Here is a 6,047-nt window from a genome sequence, read left to right on the forward strand (position 1 = left end):
TAGTGGAGAGAACCCAGGCCCGGAGTCCGAAGGACCCGGGTTCCAATCCAGGCCCCGCCGCTCGTCTCCCGTGTGACCTCGGCCCGGTCGCTTCACTGCCCCGCGCCTCGGCGACCTCTCCTGCCGAATGGCGATTAAGACCGCGAGCCCCGGGTGGGAGAGGGACTGCGTCCGGCCCGATCGGCTTGGATCCACCCCGGCGCTTAGAACGGTGCCCGGCGCATAGGGAGCGCTTAACAAGTACCGTCGTCATCGTCATCGTCCTTATTACCGAGAGGTGCCGTTTGCAATAAAGGTGTCTTCGGAACACACAGCCGTACGCGTGTGTTCTTGATCTCCCTTAACGTCCCCTCCCCTCCTAGACCGAAAGCTCGTTGCGAGCCGGGAACCCGTCTGTCGGGAACGAGCGTCGCGGGGCGGGGAAGGGGGTAGAGCGGAGGGAGGGAGTCGGGGCGATGGGGAGGAGGAGCGGAGGGAAAGGGAGGGCTCCGTCTGGGAAGGCTTCCCGGAGGAGGGGACCTCTCCGTAGGGCTCTGAAGAGGGGAAGAGAGCGAGTCTGGCGGCGGTGAGGAGGGAGGGGGTCCCGGGACGGCGGGGGGACGCGGGCCGGGGGTCGACGGCGGCACGGGCGAGAACGGGGGACGTGAGGAGAAGAGCGGAGGCGATGGAGGGGAGGGAAGGGAGGTGAGGTAGGAGGGGGCCGAGGGATGGACGGCTTGGAAGCCAACGGTGACGAGTTTTTGTTGGAAATGGAGGTGGACGGGCAACCGCTGGAGGTCTTCGAGGGGGGCGGTGACGTGTCCTGATCGTTCTGGTAGAAAAATGATCCGGGCAGCGGCACGAACTGAGGACCGGAGTGGAGAGAGGCGGGAGGCCGGGAGGGCGGGCGGCCAGGGGGCCGACGGAGTCATCCGGGCGGGAGAGGAGGGGGAGCCATCGGATCAACGCCGGAGCGGTCTGGATGGAGAAAAAGGGGGAGGAGGAGGAGGAGGAGGAGGAGGCCTCCTCTCGTCCGCGTGCGTTTCTCCAAGAGCAGTTGGTGGGCCTCACCTCCTGGCGGGCGGTGACCTGGCTGTCTCTCGGTTCCCTGACCTTGTCCTCTCCCGAGCGCTTGGTGCGGTGCTCCGCACACGGTAAGCGCTCCGGAAGTGCAACCGCTCGGTCGAGGCCGGCCTGGGAATCACCGTGGTGTTTGTTCAGAGCTTACTGTGCGCCGGGAACCGTGCCGAGCGCTGGGGCGGAGACGAGCAAATCGCGTTGGACCCGATCCCTGCCCCGCGTGGGGCTCGCAGATTTGTCTCTTAGAGGAGCGGCGTGGTCCAGTGGCTGGGAACCGGGGCCTGGAAGCCAGAAGGACCTGGGTTCTAATGACGGCTCCTCCGCTCGTCTGCCCCGTGGCCTTGGGCGTGTCATTTCACTTCTCCGGGCCTCGGTTCCCTCGTCTGGAAAACGGGGGTTTGGACTGCGAGGGCTCGCGTTCATTCGATCGTATTCGTCGAGGGCCGAGTCCAGGGTACCGCGCTAAGCGCCGGGAGGGGACGGTGCAGCGGGAGAGATGATCCCTGCCCAGGCTGGGCTCGCAGTCTAGAGACGGGGAGACGGGGACTGCGTCCAACCCGATCCGCTTACGCCTTAGAGGAAAGGGCCGGGACCCGGGAGTCAGAGGTCGTGGGTTCTGATCCCGGCTCCGCCCCGCCCGTCTGCCGCGTGACTTTGGGCGAGTCGCTTCGCTTCTCTGCGCTTCGGTTCCCTCATCTGGAAAATGGGGGTGAAGACTGTGAGCCCCGCGTGGGACGACCTGATCGCCTTATATCTACCCCGGCGCTCGGAACAGTGCTTGGCACGGAGTAAGCGCTCAGCAGATACCGACGTTCATCATTGTGGCCGGCGAGAGCCTCTCCTCGGCCCCTTCGATCCAGATGCGAACATCGCAGATCACTTCCGGGAGGAGGGACGGGGCCGTTCCCTTAGGAGGTTGTTTCGTGCCGACTGCCGCTTCTCAAAATGTCACCCGCCAAACAGATCCGCCCTTTCCCTCCCCTTGCCCCCGGGCCCTGGACGAGAAAGAAGCAAGAAGCGGCGGGGCTCAGCGGGAAGGGCCCGGGCTTGGGAGTCGGACGTCGTGGGTTCTAATCCCGGCTCCGCCGCGTGTCAGCCGGGTGACCTTGGGCGAGTCGCTAAACCTCTCTGTGCCTCAGTTCCCTCATCCGGAAAATGGGGATGAAGACTGTGAGCCCCGTGTGGGACGACCCGATCGCCTTGTATCTCCCCCGGCGCTTAGAACAGTGCTTGGCATATAGTAAGCGCTTAACAAATACCGTCATTATAATAAAAGCAATTCAACCCAAAGGAAGATAATGCAAAACGCATTTCGTCACCATTCTGCACTGGGCTCGGTAGCTCTCTCCTGCCCTCCTTCCCTCTGGACTTGGGCTTTGCGAGACTAAAGTCGCCCCCAGATAAAAGTTATTTTGAAACATTTGAGAGAATCCCGCGCTCGAAACGGTGCTTCGCACATAGCAGGCGCTTAACAAATGCCATCGTCATTATCATTATAATACTGAGAAGCAGCACGGCCTATTAGATGCGGCGTGGCTCAGTGGAGAGAGCCCGGGGCTTGGGAGGCAGAGGACGTGGGTTCTAATTCTGGCTGCGCCACTGGTCTGCTGTGTGACCTTGGGCCAGTCACTTCACTACTCTGTCCCTCAGTTACCTCATCTGTAAAAGTGGGGGTTAAAAGCTGTGAGCCCCACGTGGGAGGATCTGATGACCCTGTATCTACCTCGGCGTTTAGAACAGCGCTCACCACATAGTAAGTGCCTAACAAATACCATCCTCATTATCAGTATTATCATTGGGTAGAGCACGGGTTCACGAGTCCGAAGTACCTGGGTTCTAATTCCTGCTCCGCCGCTTGCCTGCCCTGTGACCTTGGGCAAGTCACTCCACTTCTCTGGGCCTCGGTTCCCTCATCTGAAAATGGGAATTAAGACCGTGAGCCCCAGGTGGGACAGGGACTGTGTCCGACCTGATTAGCTTGTACCTACCCCAGGGCTTAGAAGACGGCTTGACACGTGGTAAGCGCTTTCAGAGTGTCATCGTGATCAGTATTCATTATTATATCTGGTCAGTCTCCAAGTGTCCGAAGCATGAAGGGGCAAAGAGGTTCTTCAAGTGGCCCGGTGTCGAGACTTCTTGATGGGTCCTGTCCTCGGAAGCATTTGATTCCTGTTATCCAGAGAGGAGGATTCTGTTCGATTCATTCATACCGTTTGAAAACTAAGGGTGGTTTCGTTTCGGTTTTTTAAAACTGGTATTTGTTAAGTGCCTACTGGGTGGCAGGCAATGAACTGAACGCTGAGTGAGGTACGAACCAATCGGGCTGGAAAGAGTCCATGTCCCACGTGGACTCACGGTCTTGATCCCCACCTCTCTGGGAACTGAGGCCCAGAGGAGAGTAATTAGCCCAGGGTCCCACAGCAGACAAGTGACAGAGCGGAATGAGAACCCGGGTCCTTCTGACTCCCAGGCCCGTCTTCTCCCGTGCTGCTTCTCAACAACAATAATAATAATGATGATGATGATAATAGTGATGATGTTGGTATTTGTTAAGCGCTCACTACGTGCAGAGCACCGTTCTGAGCGCCGGGGTGGATACAGGGTCATCGGGCCGTCCCCCGGGAGGCTCACAGTCTTCATCCCCGTTTTCCAGATGAGGTCACGGAGGCCCGGCCGACGAGGGGCGGAGCCGGGATTCGAACCCGTGACCCCTGGACTCCTCCTCTTTGGCTTTCTGTGGATCGGTGCTCGCTTACGTTGACCGTCTTAGTTGGCAAAACCTCCCACCGTGCCCTCCCTCCACTCTTTTCGGTATCTTTGAGTCCTCCCTCTCCTTCAACCCCCCAAAATCAGTCTGTCGCCAAATCCTGCCGCCGCTTCTCCTTCTCAAACTTTCCCCCTCTCAGCCCCTTCCTCTCCCCCGGACAGCCACCCGGCGTGGCCCAGTGGGCAGAGCCCGGGCCTGGGAGTCGGAAGGACCCGGGCTCTGATCCCGGCTCCTTCGCTCCGCTGTGTGACCTCGGGCAAGTTGCTTCACTTCTCTGGACCTCGGTTTCCTCGTCTTCGAAATGGGGATTGAGGCTGCGGGCCCCATGTGGGAAAGGGACGGCCTCGACCCGACTCGCTTGCATCCACCCCAGCGCTTAGTGCCGTGCCTGGCACGCGGTAGGCGCTCAGCAAATTCATTCCTTCGATAGTATGAACGTGCAGGGCACCGGACCAAGCGCTCGGAATGTACAATTTTTCGGCAACAGCTAGAGACGGTCCCCGCCCGTTGACGGGCTCACGGTCGAATCGGGGGAGACGGACGGACGAGAACGACGGCGACAGATAGAGTCGAGGGGCTGGACATCTCATTAACGAAATAAATCGGGTAATAGAAATCTATACGATGATATTATCAATAGGCCTTGAGGGAGGGGAGAATGGCGGTCTGGTGCATATGAAGAGGGAGGGAGTTCCAGGCCAGAGGCAGGATTTAGGAAAGGGTAAGCAGGTGAGATGGAGGTACAGTACAGAGAAGCAGCGTGGCTCCGTGGAAAGAGCCCGGGCTTCGGAGTCAGAGGTCATGGGTTCGAATGCCGGCCCCGCCACCCGTCAGCCGTGTGGCCGGGGGCAGGTCACTTCTCTGTGCCTCCGTTCCCTCATCTGTAAAACGGGGGTGAAGACCGCGAGCCCCACGTGGGGCGACCCGATCCCCCCGTGTCCCCCCCAGCGCTCAGAACGGCGCTCGGCGCAGAGTAAGCGCTTAACAGATACCAACGTCGTTGTTATCATGACAGTGAGGAGGTTGGCATTAGAGGAGCAGAGTTTGCGGGCCGGGCTGCGGAAGGGCCGCCGAATTAGCTCACGTCCCCCCTTCGGAGCCCTACCGAGAGCCCCCCTCCTCCGGGAGGCCTTCCCACACCGAGCCCCCCCTTTCCCTCCGCTCCCCCTCCCCTCCCCGTCGCCCCGACTCCCTCCCTCCGCTCTACCCCCTTCCCCTCCCCGCGGCGCTTGTGCGTATTCGTACGTATTCATTACTCTATTTCTTCTATTAACGGGGACAGATCTATCATTTTATTTATTGATATTGATGCCGTTGATGCCCGTCTACTTGTTTGTTTTGTTTTGTTGTCCGTCTCCCCCCCTTTCAGACTGTGAGCCCGTTGTCGGGCGGGGATGGCCTCTCATCTGTTGCCGAACTGTACGTCGCAAGTGGTCAGTGCAGTGCTCTGCACGTTGTAAGCGCTCAGTAAATACTATTGAATGAATGAATGAATGAATGAATGATCATCATAACGACGGTGATGGCGTCTGCGCGGCGTTTACTACGTGCCCGGCGCGGCGTTAGGTACCAGGGTGGATACAAGCAGAGGCTCAGTGGGAAGAGCCCGGGCTTTGGAGTCCGAGGTTATGAGGTCGAATCCCAGCTCTGCCACTTGTCAGCCGTGTGACTGTGGGCAAGTCACCTGACTTCTCTGTGCCCCAGTTCCCTCATCTCTGTAAAATGGGGATGAAGCCTGTGAGCCCCACGTGGGACCACCCGATTTCCCTGTGTCTCCCCCAGCGCTTAGAACGGTGCTCGGCACGTAGTAAGCGCTTAACAAATACCGACGTTGGATTGGACGCAGTCCCTGTCCCGCATGGGACTCTTTAATCCCTTTTTCCAGATGAGGGAACTGAGGCACGGAGAAGTAAAGTGGCTTGCCCAAGGTCACCCAGCAGACAAGTGGCAGGGCTAGGATTAGAACCCGTGACCCTCTGACTTCCAGGCCCGGGATCTAGCCACTGCGCCAGGCTGCTCTGGACTGTCAGCCTGTTGTGGGCAGGGGACGTGGGCTACCCGTTCTTTCCCACTGTCCTCTCCCAAGTGCTTAGTCCGGCGCTCAGCACATAAGTGGAAAGAGCCCGGGCTTGGGAGTCGGGGGTCATGGGTTCGAATCCCGGCGCCGCCACGCGTCAGCTGCGTGACCGTGGCCGAGTCACTTCGCTTCTCTGGGACTCGG

The sequence above is a fragment of the Ornithorhynchus anatinus genome, chromosome 4 (genome assembly GCF_004115215.2).
Source record: "Ornithorhynchus anatinus isolate Pmale09 chromosome 4, mOrnAna1.pri.v4, whole genome shotgun sequence".
NCBI lineage: Eukaryota > Metazoa > Chordata > Mammalia > Monotremata > Ornithorhynchidae > Ornithorhynchus > Ornithorhynchus anatinus.